General features: G+C 40.7%; 1 long non-coding RNA gene across 1 annotated transcript in view; it reads right to left on the bottom strand.

Annotated features, from left to right (window-relative positions):
* The window catches only part of LOC108446539, a 75,691-nt gene that overhangs the window by 965 nt on the left and 55,599 nt on the right, over positions 1-19,127 (bottom strand). The window contains exon 3 of the long non-coding RNA XR_001861746.1: positions 1-9,300. This exon is cut by the window's left edge and continues 965 nt beyond it. This is a non-coding gene — a long non-coding RNA (uncharacterized LOC108446539). The remainder of the gene's footprint in view (positions 9,301-19,127) is intronic.

Raw genomic sequence — 19,127 nt, 5'->3', positions numbered from 1 at the left:
TGAACTTTTTTTCAAAGCAGAGTTACACAAATAGCATTTATTAATGATGAACAAACATTATTTAGCCCCTATACAGTACCTATGCCACCCTCTGGAGTTTGCACAACAGAGGGGTTTCCCAGGAATAGGTACCAGAGGCACAAGAGTAATGGGCACAGAAGCTGGGCATTGAACATGGGCACTTCTCTGCTGAAGCACTCACCTCAGTGATTTGCACAATTCATTCACTGCAACCTGTCCACTTCTCCCTCCTTCTGCAGGCAGTAATTTCACCCTTCCCTGGCTTCAATCTTCCTCAAGCCAAGCCAGCATAACCCACTGCAGTATTGCCACCATTCTGCAGCTTAGAGCTAAAGCCATTCCCAACCTCAGAGCACAACACTCCCAGCTTCCCTCTCAGCCAGGACCTAGCAGTATTCAGGAGGGCAAGGATCATCCCACAAAGGGAGACAGAGCTTTTCCACCACAGGCACTTTGGGCTTGGGGCCACTCAGAGAAAATATCGCCCCCTCCAATCCTCAATCAAGCAAATTCTGGAACAAGCCAGAGAAAGCACGGTCACTGTGTCTTCAAGGAGAGGCCAAGGCTCAGACAGCAGCTTTACTAGACCTTTGATGATACAAATGTGATTTTTAAATTAGAAATTTTTATTTTAATGAAAGAACTTTTGATTTGTTACATTATCAACTATTCCATCATTTGCAAGTTTTAGCCAGAGCTCTTGCAACTGTAAGAGGAAAAGTGAGGTGAGCGAATGAGCAGAGCCTTGAACCCAGGTATCACCCTCTGTCTTAAGGCAGGTGATGCTGAGGGGCAGCTCTTGAGCAGTGTTTTATAAAAACTCCCAGACTTGTGAAGTTCCCCCAGACCTCTAAGGGTGTGCATTGCACCCAACTTTATCCCAGCCCTAACCAGGGCAGCAGGAAAAGGTCCAGCTCCTCAGATGACAAAGGGCTGGGTCACTTCAAATTCACAGCTCCTGCAGGAAGGGAAAGGGAGGAGGTTTGTGAACACCTCAGAGATGCAGGAGCTCTTCGCACATATGTAACCTGAAGCCTCATGCTGTACCATAATCCTGAGCAGTGCCTGGGTTTGATATTTGTGCAGACAGGAGTCTCACTGCCTCATGAAAGCAAGAAATACCAAGTTACTGAAAAAAGCCACCATCTGTCTTCTATAAAACCAACAGACAGAGCTTTTGACACTGGTGAACTGTTCTAATATACTGTTTTATTGCCAAAAAAAGGCAAGATGCAACTGAGCCCATCACCATATCATGCTCAAATTAGAAAAAACCTACTGGATGTGTGTTGTGCATTAAATAAAAAGGCAGGTGACTAGAAAACTTGTGAATCACCTCCTAACAGACTCACACCTGTACTTGCTGAATCAAGGTATGTTTAATACAATTGAATGATCTTCAAGTACATCAATCAGGACAAGAAACATAACTGATACACAGGCCACCATTCTTTTTCTGGTTTGGATTAAACAAATAACTTTTAAAGCCAAAGCTACAGAATTGACAGGAAAGGCAACAAACAGGTTCTTATCAAACAGCTCTGCTGTGAGAGTCACATCATGGGCTAGTACATTCTAAGGACAGGGATGGCACTGACAAGCATTCAAATCTGTAGTAAAGGGGGGGAAAAGCTATTCAGTACAAATATTTTGCTGTGTGGGGAAAGGAAGAAGGCAAATACCAATTACTTGTGTTTGGACAATAGTTCTTTCCATGAAGTTACTGAATTTGGTAAAATGTTCTTGTCCTGGACATCACAGCCACAGGTGTCAAGTGAACTGACCATAAAGAAATAGGTGACATTTTACTAGTTTGTTTACTAGTTTACTAGAATCCATACTGTGATATTTACAAGTGGAGAAGCTGGATGCTTTTAATAAAAATTTAAAAAAATTTAAAAAATCATTACCTGGATGTTGGCTTCAGTAAATTCCCAAACAAAAGCAAGCCAGCATCCCTGCAAGTCCAGAGCTGACAGTTTCACTGAGATTTAATAAAGCCATCACTAGGGACAGCCAGAACACGTAATTTAGTGCACTGGCACTGCAGCTGAAGAAATAGTTCCCCATTCTTAATGGACAACACAATGGAATTTCAGCATTTACCAAGCATGCCAAGAACTTCTAATTACCTAATATGAACTTAGGCAAAGAGCCATTCTGTCTTAAGTTCTGAATTCAGTAAAACAGATCAGTGCATTGTTTCAAGCAAGTAGGCACCGAGTTTATAAAGGAAAAGCATAATCGTGGAGTTCAGCTCTGCATTGCAATACACACCACTTAACAAAATGGGCAAGTTAATCAAGGCAGTGACTTTTCTTTTTTAAAACTCCACAGTAATGACACAGAAGGTGAAACCAACATTAAATACAGGTGTCCAATTAAAACTCATTCTCACACACATGAATTCCTCTGCAGTTATGTAACTATGCCAGCACCAGGATATCTCTGCAGCAAAGCATGTTTTCAGTGATCCCAGCTCCTGCATACCTCAGATCCTGTGACTGTAGTGGTCAAACCCATTCAGACCAGCTGATGGTCACTTGACTCTCCGCACTATTTATACATTGCTCTATTAAGTGAAGCTTCTGATTGGGCTGAATAGATTTATGAAAATCCTGCCCAAGACATTTCTTAAATTGCTTTTCCAGAGAGCACTAGTACAAGCAAGCCTAGGGAGGTATAGAGTTGGCACAGCCTTCTAAAACAACTTCCTAAAGGCAAAACCACTCACATTCTCAAAGGCCAACTAACTAACTTGTTTTTAAAATTTGATTGCTGATAAATGCAAACACAGTTACCTTTAACCAGGACTTATTTTTGCATTGACCTCACAGACATGGTCTTTGAAGGATTTGATACAAACAGATAAGAAACTGGCTTAGCTGCAGAAATCCATAAAGGATGCTGTAAATACTAATTTGAGCACACAAAAAAATGACCAAGCCAAACTGTAGACTAATTCAACATACGTTTTACAGCCATAATAAAATAGGTTTCATAAGGAGTTAAGCAAACTGTTCAAAATGAAATTGATGGAATAATGAAGCCTGCAGCTTTGAAGAGTGGCACAAAACTTCCATGGAAGGGTATAAGCATGAGTTAAGGTCCCTAAGCTAGAGGCTTCTGTATGCTAGGAAGTAATGAACTAAGTTTCTCTAATGCCTGCATTAGGACCACACTGTTCTGCAAGTGAGTAACATTCAGTTGTCAGCTATTGTTAGTACATGCTCATACCCCAGTGTATTGTAACCATCCACTGGATGGTAATAGAATGTGAGAAACTGAATTAACTTATTCATCAAATCACAATTTTATGAGCAGTAAGGTAGAATTTTATATAAAGGCAGCAAACAGTGCCAGTGACGTTTCTGTTTAGGCACACAGTGTTAAACAAACACCTTGCCAGAGGATTCCAGCTCAGTTTTTTACAAGACATAGGGAAGGTAGCACTGTGCACACAAAATGTATTAGAGAAACACCCACAACCAGACCTGCTTGTGTGGACACAAACCAAATGTTTCTAAGCATGACGAAGGGTTAGAGTGCAGGAGACTGCCAAAGCACAGAAGAGATGGAAAAAAAAAAAAAGTGAAAAAAACACTTTCCCCCCACAACCTGTGTGTTCTGGGTTCCCCTCAGCAGTCACAGCCCCTGTGCCTCTGCAATGGCTTTGCCAGACTCACTGTACACCAGCACTTTCAGGCACATCAGGGTATAGAACATGTGCAGAACAGACCCACCCAGCCATTCAAGAAGCAAATAGCTGGTGCTCACAGCACATCAATATTGCTGTAGTAGAGATGCTAAGGATTCAACAGCTGTCAAAGAATTATTTTATCAGTTTCTTAGCTAGCTTAATTCTCTTTTTCTAAACAGCATGCATGCACCTTGCAACAGCACACCCCCAGCATGCCAAATATCAACAATTTGACTATCAATGCAGCTGAAACATGAGCAGAAACTAAATAGGTAATCACAAAATATTGCATTTTAGTGCAGATATGATTCAGCTGAAGACTAAATACTAATAAATTCTGATGCTGGGTGAACTTACTCAAACAAGCCTCTCTCAATACCCCTACAGCACATAATCTTTGATGGCTGAGCTCTGAAAGCCCTGCTATGTCCTTACCATGCAATTCAATTCAAGCTACCATGCAGTTACAGCCTCTATAGTACCCAGTCTGTGTGGAAAACAGGGGCCCTCATCTTTAGTAACACTGTTATTTATTAATGCTGGATACTTACATGCAGAAAATATGACAGAAAGAAAATAAAGAAAAGATAAAAATAAAAAAAAGAAGAAAATATCAGGGAAAGAAAAAGCATAAAATGGCAAGCACCTAGTAAACAAGTGAAAGCATACCAGGGATGAGACCAGTTTGATCCAGAAGTTGGGTAACAAGCCAAGTGCCAACAATTTCTAAGACTAACTGGCAGCATTAACAGTGTGATCCTTCTGTATCTTTCTCAAGGACCTACTTTAAAGATAATTACTCTCCTAAGTGCAGTTAGTACATACTTCACAGGAGAATAGCATCTGTGTAACTTGAACTTCACAAAATAAGGTACTTAATTAGCCAATTACAGAGCTGATGTTACAAAGCTACCTGGTCCTGTATCACACAAATATGCAACAAGAGGGTGGCAAATATAAATTCATTTACTGTCCTGTTGCCCACCATCTCCTACTTGCCTTCCTGTGAAGTGAACTCAACTGGGGGAAGTAAACACATCCTCCCCCCCTCTTCCAGCCAAGTGCAATATGAAGCTTAAAACATCTATGCTGAGAACTTAAAATATAAGTTCTAATAATATAACATCCCTTACAGTGCTATAGGGAAAGTAACTCTGGCCCCCAAGCAGGTCCAGGTAAGCTGGGGAAAGAAAGTAAAATAGCTACCTAGATAGGTGTTTTAAACCAATTAGTTGTAAACCTGAAGGATTGGGAATCTGGGCTACAGGCATGGTTTGGGCGTTGTTGTGTCTTATGAATGAGAGGTACTCACTTTATCCCTCCAGTACATGCAGTTTAGATGTCAGCCACCTTCCTCCCCCTGGTAAATCCTAGAACCATCCCAACAAACAGAACAAGTCCACGCATGCTGTCACACCTGTTGTACAGCAGTAATCTTTACCCTGGAAACCCAAGGGTGCAAGTTACAAGTGTGTGAAAGAAAATGCAGAATCTACAACTTCAACAAAAGCACAACACAGTCTTAAGGTGGACTTCAAAAAAATCATCAGGGAGCATTAAAGCCCTCAGAAGCCTGCAAATCTGAACATAATGCCCAGATTACAATGCAGATGCAGTCAAGGTCTTCAGAAAATCTAAAATTAAACCAGAACTGGTGTTCTAGGCAAGTGTTCTGCAAATTAGAAGACGCAGCAACTTTCAATGACCAAAAATAAGGTTCGCAATTCTTCAAGTGTTAAGAAATCTTTGCAAGAGACATCTGAAAGCCAAGGGCACATTTTATCTTGCCTGAAGATTATCACATGACAACAGCATGCTACTGTGCCACAGAGACCTAACTGTGTGTGTTTATCCCACAGCTCACATGACTTTGCTTCCTTTAGACCATAAATGGTGAAGAGAGATACGTTTAGCAGAAGAGCAACAGGTAAAATGTGCTAAGAAGTTTCCTAAAATAGGCATCTATTCTACAGAACCCAGGGTAATATTTACTGGTGTTAAATCTGCATGAAGTAATAGACACCAGCCAGTCACACACACAGGTTACAAACACCAATTCATGCAGCTCTAGATAGGCAATATTCTATATTTAACTTAGGAGAAAGCAGGAATAGTGATGTGTAAGGGACAGTGGCACCAATGCTTTTAAGGTTAGTAAGATTCTTATTCCAAACTGGTCTTCCCAGGAACACTGTGGAAGAAGTCACACAATTCCAGCTTTACAAGTTAACCAGCAGAGGAGTTTTAAAGTACACAGAACTGAAGGACCTTAGGGAAACAAGAAGACTGTTTTACTGAGACAACCGTTTGAGTGAGGATCCCCTGCTCCTTCCACATAAATATACAGGCATACATGCACTTCACTGGAGTGATCAGGTAAACAGGGACAAACAAGTGCCTTGGCAGGGGAGATAGATGGCTGTCAGTACTGCTTTACCTTCTTTAAGCATTTCAGCAGAAAGACTTGTTTGGATCTAGGACTGTACTGCATGGGCCACTAGCTGAGCTGTGTAATAAGGCCATTAACATTTGAGTGACACGTGTAAGTCAAAGCCAGGCTGCCCTCTCATGCTTGACCTCTTAATTATCATACAGATAATTAAGAGGGAACCAAAACACAGGGCTGCATCCATCAGCACAAAAGCAGTTTGTACACAGCAAGTGCTAATCAGTAAACTTCTAGAAAATGTCACAATAACTATGCTAAAAAGGCACAAAAGTCTGGGGTAAGTCTTAAATGGGATTCGGAAGAAAAACCACAAACCCATGACCTTAGTAGGTGAAAAAAATGCATGTGAACACATTACAATATGAAAATTTAACTTTGACTTTATCCCTCTTTTCAAAAGGGGAAATACAGAACCTGGAAGAGAAGACTGAACTTATAGAAATATTTTGTGCGAGTGTATAACTCCCACGAAACAGAATAGAGGAGGCACCAGCTGGAGAAGCATCTTCTCTCATGATAGATATGATCTCCAGGCTGTTTTACCCACTCAGAATCTTGCCAAGACTATCTTTCAGTTTTTCCATAACATGAACTGTTTTTAGACCATCTCCATGAAAAAAGGCAAAAATTAGTCCAGGACCGTTGTGTAAGATGTGACTGGAAAGAACAGAAAAGTAACTCACTCAAGTATCCAATTAAATGGGATACCTCAAGAATCTCAGGAATACTCAAAAATTCAAAAGTATATCCAGGACAAACAGGAAGAAATATTGTCCTTCATTTAAGGTGACCTTAAAATGAAGAAGGCAAATTTATTCAGGGCAGGCAGTGACTATAGTGACGGGAATTCACAATACTAAGAAAAATAATAAGGACAAGCATACCAGTGAGTTTGAGCAAAGCCTCTTGAAGGGAAATCCTGGATAGTATGGAATATCAGTAATATTTAATCTCATATGGATTGCTAATAGGTTCAGGCTATCACAAAACAGCAGACCACAGCAATTATAAGGGGATCTCAGTTTTGAGCTGTGTATTAAACAGGATCTGCTACCAAAGCTGTGAGATTAACACCCCACTACTACAGTGTGTCGTGGTGGACAGTGATTAAACTCATTCTGCAATTTGAGAAGGTCTCTTGGAGAGTTATGAACACTGTGTTACAACAGCAGATTTAACTGGAGCTTCTCATGACATTCCTGATGTGGCCTGAGTAAGTGCTGCTTCAGGAGCGTGTGACTACAGGTTCCAAGTGAAGAGCTCCACTGAAAAGCCATTATTCCTGGTTCCCAACACATACTTAAAACACCAACTCAAAGCAGACTGTGATTACAGGCTGTATTATAGAAACCCAGGCTATACCTGCCCTATTCCATCCAGTTTGATTTACTGCAATGCCCACTCGTTAGTCGTTGTTAAATTTTGCTACTTAATAGGACATCTATTCTAAATGCAAGTATTATCTATTCCTACTCTTAGAAACACCATTGCAGAGCAGGAGAAAGTCTTGGTTATTCCTCTGAGAAGTTTTAAGAGTTCTGTAAGATTGTTTGCTTTTTTTATTCCAAGTAATTTTAAGGTATTCCAGTACTGAATTAGCCACAGTACACTAGAATAAACATGAGAGCATTTTTGAATCAGGCCTACTCCAATTCAACAACTTCCTGCCCAAAAGGGCTTTTTCATAATCAGAGATGCAGCATGAAGAAATGACAGCAGAGTATACTCTAAAGGTAGGATTAAACACCAAACACCCAGACAGGACAGTGAGGATGATCAAGCAACCCAAAAACTTATGGTACATCAGAACACTACAAGCATTTCAAAAGGGCAAAACTCAAAGCCAGCTTAAGTATGAATCAGCAAGCAGAGGACACAGATCAACCATTTAATGTGCCTGCATCAGTACTGTGAATGAAGATTGCAGTTCAGAACAGAGATTTGTTTCACAAGTGAGGTGGTCTCCATCTCTCTACAGCTGCAAGACACACTGACATGTGTCAGTACTTGTTCTGTTGGTCTAAAAAAGAAAAATATCAGTAGCAATCTCTGCAATAAGCACAGAAGACAAGTGTCAGAGTTCTATATTCATGCACAGTAGTTTATCTAAATGCAAGGTTACCTGGACAAGGGAAGTAACTCACTGCAAAATAACTGTACGACAGTCAGGAATGTGTCAGATCCATTGCTGCAATTAAATTTAATCTTTGAAGCAGAGCCTTTAGAACTAGATTCCTATTACAGGTAAGATGACATTGAGAAAACTTAAATTTAAGAGAACTTAAATGTGTCCATATTAAATTCAGACTTCACACTGCATACTTTTATGCTTAATATCAGATGAAGGAAATACTGCCTTTTTAGCGTAACAGCTGTTAAAAAGTCAGTATTATCAAAACATAGTTCAAAAACACCAGGTAGACTTACACTGATAAATCATTTGTTAAAGTCTACTTGAGCCTGATAGCTTGTAATACACAGCACTAACACAGAACTACTATCAAAAAGCCAATCTCATTCATCCTCACTCTTTTCTTAAGATGAGTGGGGAAGCCCAAACAAAAACATGTGCATGAACACTTCTGACAGGCAGCAAGGATGACAGGCACTCTTGGCTCTCCATTGTGTATCTGCTAATAGCATGATCAACTTCAGGATAACTCTTACTTCTTTTTATCTCTCTGCCCATAAGAGATTCATAACTACTGCTGTGAACACGTGAAGTAATGCAAGAAACAATTCCTTTTCCCTGTCAAATGTTGTAAGGAAGGCTCAATAATAAACTACTTACTAATAAAGCAGAGTCACTCATGTACAAGCTTTAGAGTTATGGATAACACAGCTTTTCCACTCTAATTGTTTTCCACCTATACAGCACAGTAAGCTCTGTAAATAATGCACAGATTTACAGGTAAGAGACCTGAGAATTCTATGTTCCAACACAGGTTCAAAGCATTTTCCCATCATTTGGTAGCAGCACTTTCTTCTAAATGAAGTGTATGTTGCATTTGGAGACTTGCTTGCTCCATCCCACTGCAGCAGCCTTCTAAAGGCTCCCAGGGGAAACATCTCCCTTTTGTTGACAGAATGCCTCACACAGCATCACTGGATAGCTGGGAAATCCAATGCACTGCAAGAACACAAACATCAGCACAAGATGACAATTAGATGGCAGAGCTGCATGTATCAGGAAAGTAAAGGAAATACATTAGAACAGTAATTTTGGAGATAATGCCATTCAGAGCCTAGATCCTGATGCATATAATCACAAGAATTATATGTACCAAAAAAAAAGTCCATGGTATAAGGCAGGAAGACTCTGATAAAGTTGTTTTAAAAGTATGTCATTCTAAATACACAGAGATTCATAGTACAAGACAGACATTTTCAGTGAAAGTAATCCCTCTGACATCTCAAAAAAGAGGCTCTTAATAATTGATGCCTTCAAGAGAACTTAGCTGAAGCTATATATTAACCCCCAGGAGATGCAGTACAAGTGGTTTTTACCACATTCTGCCTTAAGAACTAGGAAATAACACTACAGGTTCTAATGGGTTTAACTGCTTTCAATACTAAAATGTGGTAAGGAACTAAATATGACCCAAAGTTTGTCAGAAGCTGCTTCTAACTACGTGTGCAGCTGACATACCACCAGTGATCAGTCATACACAGACATGCTATTGGAAATTCTCCTGAAGAATAACCAGGCACTTAACCTAAATGGCAAGAGTGCAAATTGTGAGGGAAGATGTAGATTGAAGCAAACCAGCCTTCTCATCCAGCACTGCCCAAGTTCTGACAGTGGCAGGACAGAGGAGTTCAAAGGTCACTTTCACAGTTGATGTGGGTTTCCTTTAAGATGCCTGGAAAATGAGTGTGCTAACCACATCCACATTCTGAAATACTTTTTTGAGAACTCCTAACGAAGCTTCAGCCAAAGGAACAGGAACTGACTCATTTGTACAGTACCCATGCACTGCACAGTCACACTCAGATGTGTGCCTGAGGTGCACGTGGGCAGGGATAAAGCAGGCAAAGTTCACATTGTATTTGAGGGACGCCAGTCTGGGATTCTGCCTTGACACACCATGCTCAGCACGAAGGTGTGTTCACACACATCTTTATCACGGCAGCCTGCCACCCACTGTCAGCCCCAGCTCTACTATTTCTGCTTCTGAACACAAATTTATGTACAGAACTGAAGACTGCAAGCTGAGCTCCAGCCCGTGAGCTGTCCGCAGTATTTTACTATTTGCAACTCAAACCAGCCATGAACAAAGAGATAAAGATAAATAAGCTGTCGTGGTATTACAGCCTGTGTGTAGATGAGAGAAAAAAGCCCGAAATCTAGTGTACCTTTTAAAATGGACTTGGCTGTATGTACTGTGTGTGAATCAACTCAAAGCCCCAGCTATGTTTTACTGCAAGATAAAACAGTTCTGAAAGCCAAACTTGAAGGATCCAACAAATCATTCCAATATTTCCAATTAATTTGGAAGTCTTCAGTGCATGGGAAAATAGAATGCAGTGAGGGAAGCTCTGTACAGGACATAGACACTACTAAGTATCACCTTGCAGCTGTTAGCTATGTACAGACTTGCAGAAAACAGGCATCCCATTTAAAACTCTGCTTTCTACAAAATAGGTGTGCCACTAGGCCATTGTTTAAACCCACTGAAACTGCACTGAATCATTTCCCTGAATAGCATCACAATGAAGTGGGTGTGTTGTTTTTAAATCAAGGTGTCTGCTAAGCAAGTTCTTTTTAACAATTTTTGATTATCAGCACATCCCAGAACCATAAGATCCATCTCTGAAATTCCATAGAAATTGCACTTACAAGCCTAAGATGCCAAAGAAGCAAGTCTGGACCAAATAAATCAGGGAAAGTAAAGGCTGAATTCCAGGAAGAAAACACCTTTGGTCTGACTACAGAACTATGCTGCTCAGGATATCCATCAGAACCTTCATTGCTCCTACCTAACTGGGCTCCTGAATGCAACCCTTCAAAAACAGGTTTACCTGACATCCCAGGAATAGTTTTCCCCATGGGTTTGGCTCTCCAGGCTATCACAAAGAAGCAATTTTATCTACAACATACAAGCGTTTTGTTTGGAGTTTCCCCCCCCTCCCCTAAATGAATATTTGACTAAGCTTCCTTGCCCATATCTAGGCACCTTTTAATTGATGTGTGCTTCTGTGGTATTGAATTGCATACTGCTCCTCCACCACAGCATTGCTTTTAACCTCAGCCAAGAAATAAGAAAGTTCCAGTAGGCAAATTTATCAGGCAGCAAAAGCATTTTGGAAGTGCTCAAACCAAACAAGTCAATCTCCGAAGTTACAAATTACTGTGGGGCATTCTGGCTACAATATGCAGCTCTTTGAGCAGAACATCCTGGGGAAAATACAGCACTCAGCTTGCTAATACAGCTTTTTCCCCCCTCTCTACCAGATCAGGTAACCAAGCAGATGAATCCTGTGCCTAACAGGAGAGCAAGGAATGCCATGGTACTTCATACCTAAGAGGCAATTAGAGATTTCTAATTCAAATATATTGCCACCTTCTGTACTCATTTTCTAGAGCATGATCCACATATGCTTTCAGGGGAAATTTCGTTATATAATAGTGCTACTAAAACACATCATTGCCAAGAAAGAGACACCTAGATAGGATAACAGTCATAAGAGCTTTCTTTTGTGGTATAAGAAACAAGTGGTACATGTCAGTTTTTTCTTACATAAATGTTTCTCCTACCTTGCTGCTATTACTGACATACCTAGTGGAAGACATCACCTTTCACATTCAGGCAGGAGCCATTCCTCCCCATCACTCAGCCTACTGAAAACAGCTGAACAAAACCAGCAAGGCAGTTGCAACCTGGAGCATCACCCTGACATCAGCACACTTCACCCAAGTTTGTATATGGATTTCAGAGTCTTGGAGGTTCATTCTTCCCACAGCCAGAAGCCAGCTGGGAAGAAAGCACCTTGATTTTCTGAATATGACAGGAGATTTTTGCCTTCTCCAGCTGCTATACTAAAGAAGGCTTTAGTGAGACCTGCCTGATATTGCTCAACAATTTCTGAGCAGTTCCAGACAGGCAGGTGATCTCCCAGGAAAAGTGGTGCCACTAGTGAGAGAGAAGCTCACACTACACCTGTCTGACAAAGGGCAGCATTTTTATGTTCTGGATGTGAAGATTGGCTATCATCAGTCATTTCAACTTCTCAGCCATCTGAGCATCATGGAGCAGAGCCAGACCCCTGTAGCTGACAACAGTGGCAGGGACTGGACCACTACAGCACTCAAGAGAGCAACTCCTTTACGAGACACATAAATCACAGACAGCTTCCACCAGTAGATTGTCTGGGCTAGGCAGGAGAATGGAAACAAAGCAGCCACTCAACTTCGAGTTCCTCTCCCCAGCCACAAGGCACATCCTCCTGCCTGCACCAACAGATGCTCCTGAGAGTTAAAGACGCTGCACTGCAGCTTGGTTCAGCTGGCACCTACTAAAGGAAGGTCAAAAATCTTCTAAGGATGCTCAGAATCCCTTAAGCAAGGATCAGTTCCCTGGTAAAGCAGCTTATTACCTTCACAGCCCATGCTGTGGTTGTTCCTCCCTGAGAAGACCAGAGTTTCTAACACCTCGCTCTCCTTGCGCCCTGCTCAGGCTTTCCCTATCACAACTGCAAACAGTATTATGCAATGTACGTGAGTGCTACATTTCCTATAGCTTCCGGGAGAAAGAATAAACATTGGATTTCATTCTCATTCCACAGCTGCTTGTGGGGAGGGAGGCCTCCCATCCACTCCTTCCTCCCCTGAGGAATTTCGGAGGAGGCACGGAGTTCTCCCAGCCAGGGCTCAGCTCAGCCCCCAACACAGCATGCCCAGTTCAGCTGCTGCCCACCAAACCCAGGCACTTCATCCCTGTCACACTGCACAGGGCAAAATACCTGCCTGCTTAGGGAGCTGGCACCCTGGAGGCTGGTTTTGCTGTTAGAGGTAAATTGGAAGCACTAATTACTGATGATAATCTAATTTTTTCACTCTCTAGGGACTCTGTCAAGAGCAAGCTCCCAAAAAGAAGACTATTTGTAAGCACAGTGCAAACTGATTACTACTAGCACACATAAAACATATCCAGCAGAACACTTCTACCTTCATTTACTTATTGAGAAATCAGTGATTTATCAGGCACCTAAATACGCTCAAGCTTTACAAGAGACATGTTAAACTGATTTAAAAGGACTTCTGCACTGATAAGTGATTAGTGACACCACAAACATAGTCATTAATGATGAATATTTAGATCTTCATTAATTCATCCAGAAGCTTAACCAAAGCCAATAGGTCTGAGGAGTTAAATATTTGCTGATGCTACATGAAGATCTCCTCCATTCAAAGGCCGTCATCTTACTAATTAGTGAATTGGGATACAACTTGCAACATTTGCCTGAAAGTTTAGTCTTCCCACATGTTAAATTAAGGAAATAGTTCAAAACCCATCAAATTTTCAATTCTTTTCCTTTCTGCAGATGCCTCCTGAAAATCAGGATGGACAAGTATCTTGTCTCCTCATACTCCCAAATTTTTCACCCTTTTTTTGCCAACTTGCTAGCATACAAACTTCTCCATTGTATACAAAGGTAGATACTGGCAAATACCTCCAGTTTTTATACAAAACCAAGAATGGTATCACCTGATCACATTCACATGACCATCTCCCATTCAAAGCATCCAAATCCCATTCAGTAAAGTGCACCTCCAAATGCTGAACCTTATCACAATATCAATTTTAACTAAGCCTGAAATTTAAAGTAGGATTGGGTATAAGCATTATAAAAGTCTGCTCTTTTAAATACTGTTATTCAGGGTTTTAATATCTGTTAAATGGGCCTCTCAAATGAACAACTACTCCAAGTATTTGCAATAAAGGTAGAGCATAGAAATCATTTCACGTGTATTGCCCAACCCCACACTTGTTAGACAAGGGCAGCAAAAGATTAGTAAAACAAAAATATTTAATTATTCACAAGCCATCCAGACCTGTGATGTTTTCCTTAAGGTGTGAACAGCTGGCTACAAAATTTAGACCAGATGTTGCTCTTAAAATGTGCACTGATTTATCAACATGCAGTTTCACCATGACCAAGACAGCTACAAAACCGTACAGCACTATGCATCTATTTATAGGAGATATTTCTGATGGTGAAGAAAAGTGAAACATCTGGTTCAAGATGATTATGAAACAGACAAATCTCATCACATAATAACTACAGAGCATAACTTTTCAAGAGCACAAACTGATGTGCAAAAAGGAACCCAAAATTCTGCAGAAAGGTACTCACACATGTATTAGGCAGCATTACTGTAAAGATGGAGTGCAGAATGACCATTACAAGGCCAACATAATTTTTTTCAGGATGTTGACTTTGATATCTCATTATGTAGAGAATAAGCCCAGTCTGCAGATTTCACTGGGAGGGTTGCATCACTGCCTAGTACTAAAAGCAAGCATGTATTGTTGTAACACGAGTAAGCGTTCACATATTCAAAATGAAGGGGGTTTTGTTCTCCCTCATCTACAAAAACCTTTGGAGACAGCCAGAAATTTTCAAAATGGATGCAACCACTAGTAAGGGCTTGGCCTAGAAAACTTACTTCTTGCTGGTTGATATGATCTAATGTTCACTTGTGCTCTCACAGAGAAATAAAGTACATTTTAGGAGTAGGGAAGAATCTGAACAAGGCTATACAAAAAGTCAGCGAGTTTTTCCATCTGAGAAACATGTTGCTTGCTCAGTGTTTCTAGGCAATAATTCTGTCAGATCATTAGTTTCCCTGGTTCAATACCTCATCTTATAATACATAGTATGAGCTGTGCCAATATAGTATATTTTTTGAAAGAACAGCTATAGCTTCTTCCCTGAAGTCAGATGCTTACACCAGCGTATCTTGCTGTTGTATATTATAGTCAAAGATGAAATTTTTCACCATTATAAAGAACTCAGGCTCCAAAAAAAAGAATAATTTCTAGGAGATTACAGAGCATGTTCTCCTGTGAGCCACACCCAATCCAACCTTTCCAAATCTCTGTTTAGGCAATGCAATGACCTGACTTTTGAGACACTGTGGGGATATAATAGTACACAAACTTGAAAAGGAGGTTTAAACTGTTCTTCTTGGACAAAGAGTTTCAGTTAAAATTTATCGCCAGGAATAGTCAGATTCAGCAGCATCTGTATTGTTAGGCAAGCCTAGACAAAGCAAGCTTTTCTGCTGGGAATTGCACAATAGGCCCGTGTCAGTTATCTCTGAGAACAGGTCAGAAACACAGCCATCAGGATCTGCTTAAAAACTGTCAGCCAAACCATTTGGGCAGGGTGATGGTCCAGAGAATCTCCTATGTGCCAGACAGAAGGTGTGAAAGTGAAAGAACAATTTGTAGGTCATCACTCCATCATCAACTTCAAAGCCATCCAGCAACTCTGTAAGGTTGCTTGAGTCAATTCATTCTTAAACTTTACATCTGAACCATAAAAACAGATTTTTCTGTCCTGGGACTGTTGGACTTTTAAGATACTACTATTTGTACCAGTAAATCACTTATTTAAATCGCTACTGCTCATCAGCCTTTATGAGCAATACAAGATCTTCACAGAAATGATGATGATGTTCTGGCATTCTGAACTGAAGCCAATGATAGATCACAATTATCATATGTAGGAGACAAGAGGATTTAGATATGCACTCCACCTCAGTCTGTCCATGCAGCAGCTTAAGTTTAACTTTGGTTTTTTTGGTGCTGAGGATTTTCAACAAGGCATTTAAAGAAATATTAACAGCCTATCACAAGCCTATAAAATTGCTACATCTCTTACACACGTATTTTGAAAGATGTTTCATCTTTCTTACAAATCCCAAGCAAACAAGTAACACCAGCTCCACTTTTCAGCTGTGCCAAGTAATTTGTAAGAACAAATCAAACATGATAACCCTCAAAGAAAACTACTTCAATCATGCATTTCTAACAATTATAGGGGCAGAAGAACTATCTGCAGTACTAAAATTACAGATGGATGAACAAAGTGTTTCTGCATTTGTAGAGAACAGATTCCATGTAAAGAAACCAGTTTTCAGACTTCAATGCAACTAGCACTTAAAGGAGAAAAATTTGCTCAAAGAACTGCAGTGAAGAAAAATAATCTAAAGGGCAACTCCTTCCTTTGCCATGTAATAAATGTAACATATCTTCAGGGATTGGAAGCAAGCATCCCTGCCTATCACAAACTTTCCCTAAGTTAAGGTTAACTAGAAGGGTAACAGCTAACCCAGACCCCAATTCCTGGGCAGGGGAAAGAGACAGAGGTGGGGAACCATGGTACTACCAAAAGCAATCCCTCACCACCACACTTGGGAGTGTGCTTGTGTGCTGATCAGACACTGAAATGACCTATGGAATCCAACCAGTTCAAGATGCTACAGGGTGAGGAGGGTACACACCACGCATTTGAAGTTTCCATAGTTCACTGTAGCTATTATAAGGATTTCTCACTCAAAGAACCCATTTAGTTGCAAAAACTTATCCATATCCAGAAGGTCAGTGTGTGTTATGTGTGAGAAAGGAATGTGATGTGCACCAGCACATGGTCTAAGAACACCCAAATCAATGAGTCTGGAACTTGCTGCTATCTGACAATTCTGGGTGTCACCATGCAGTGCTGCTCTATCACACACGTGCCTCGCTATCCACACAATCAAAATATTTTACAGAATCCACACGCTGCTGAAATGTTACCAAACAACTGAATAAATCAGGGACAGAGGTGAATCAGCCACATAACCCTTTCAGCATCTAAGCTGCCAGCTGACACAGAACTACAACAGTGTCCCCCCCCCTTAAAAAAGCTATTTTAATGCATTTCTCATGTTCCTCATGTTTGCCCTTCTCTACGTCAGTCAGGCAACACCACTTGCAATAATTAGTAAAAACTGTTATTGTGACACATAACAAAATTTACTTGTTGCGGTTAAAATTTCAGATTCCCCCAAAGCATTTTGTCATTCCAGGCATTTTCTTTTTTAAAACAAATATTTTCATTACATATGTTCACAAAAATCAGACAGCAAAAACTTACTAACAGAATGAGGGCAAAATGTGGTTTTGCATGAGATCATATACTACAAAACGTAAGGGGTTTTTTTATGAATAAACTGGAACAGTCAACAGTATGACACAAACCAAAATACAAGTAACAGACATGATCTAAACAGAATTTGACTGGAACATGTTTATTTAATTCTCGAAATTTCAGCTTATGCTTAAATCAGTCAGCCCTCACCTCATACAAGCATTTCAAAACAGGTGAGTGAAACCCACTGGGAGGGGACTGATCATTTTAATAATAGACAACAAATTGACTACAGTTAAATTTTTTTCAAGCTCTGACTACTTAAACAGAGTAGTATGTGCTTTTTATTTTTGGGAGAGTGGGGGGAAGGGAGCAGGGGGACCTCTGGGAAGAATGCTAACCTTATGAATTCTTCCTCTGGAATTTTAATTGGTAAATCTATAAGTAAAAACGTACCCAGCTGCAGGGAGCTGCTCCCCAGCCCCACCACAATCATAGAACTTCAGAGCCGTGTGCTCAAGCCTGAAAACAGAACATTACCCTCAGATGGTGCCCAGCCACACCTGAGCTGAGGAGGAGACTCCAACAGCAGAAGTTGGATTACACTCTTCCCGATTTGTGAAGCCAGAGTGCCTCTGGAAGACACGCTTATCTCAACATCTATTCTTTTTATTGCTTCTCTTATTAGACATTTCCTATTCGTTTTCGCAATAAATTTAGCTACACAAGAACCTTGAGCTCTATTTTTATACGCAGCATTGTTCAAAGAGCTTCCGAAAATTGTATTAGGAAAGAGAGAAAGGCCTTTGAACAATTAAGACAAGCTTCATACCAGAAATGTAATCTCAACACTAGCTAGTTTCTTTTTGCCCTTGTTGGAAAAATCTTCACATGGGGATCTGAGACAGATGAAAGCAAGAGATTTAAAAATAAGAAACAGCGTTTTATGCATCAGAACCAACGGAGAAGACCATACTCTGCTTGACACCTTTTAACCTGTAACCAAAGATCTTTCCAAATGCATGTTCAATAAGTTACAGCTCAAAAAGAAAGTAAAAATAAAGCTCACCAAGTTTAACAGCAGATTTGAAACGCAGGTTACAACTTCCACATAATATATCCATTCTGTACTTATTGACCAATATGCAAGGTCTGCCATGTATTATGGGCACTACTGTTTCCCATCTGACTTGCAGGCAGTTTTCAATGTAGCAATTAAGGTACCGTATTGAAATATAACTGAAAGAAACGTTTTTATATGCACTCACACGGTAACATGGTTCCTAGGATCACACTATATTCAGAAGTCTTGTAAAACCCAACATCCTGAATATTTATGTATATTTATATATCACTATATTTCTGCCTTGAAGAGAACTGTGTCTCTGAAGTACATTACTTTTTTTCTAGACACTGAGAGGATATTAAGTAACATGCACGTGGGAAGTTATATCTAGTTTTAACACGCAGAACGCAAGCGATCTCGCTTAGCTCGTGATTTAAAGTCACTTCAGTTTCCACACACGAAAAACAATGGCACAGCAAACTTCCAGCGCCTGCAGCCCCAGCCTCCCCCTTCGGCGGGACCCCGCACACCGGGGATCCTCCTTTCGCCCACCACCACCCACACCTGAACGCCGCGGTCCAGCTCCCACCCCCGGGGAAGGCGAAAGGAGTTTCCCCGCGACAAGGAAGTCGCGGACACACGTGCTAGGGGTACTTTTATCCAGACGGGGTTCCGAGAAACCTCCGAGGAACTTCCCCCTGGGCGAGAAGAGGAGGGGGGAGCAGGCAGCACCCGCGGCGCTCCCCCCC

Source organism: Corvus brachyrhynchos, unplaced genomic scaffold, assembly GCF_000691975.1.
Source record: "Corvus brachyrhynchos isolate BGI_N302 unplaced genomic scaffold, ASM69197v1 scaffold34, whole genome shotgun sequence".
NCBI lineage: Eukaryota > Metazoa > Chordata > Aves > Passeriformes > Corvidae > Corvus > Corvus brachyrhynchos.
This window is presented reverse-complemented; position numbering and strand designations above follow the sequence as displayed.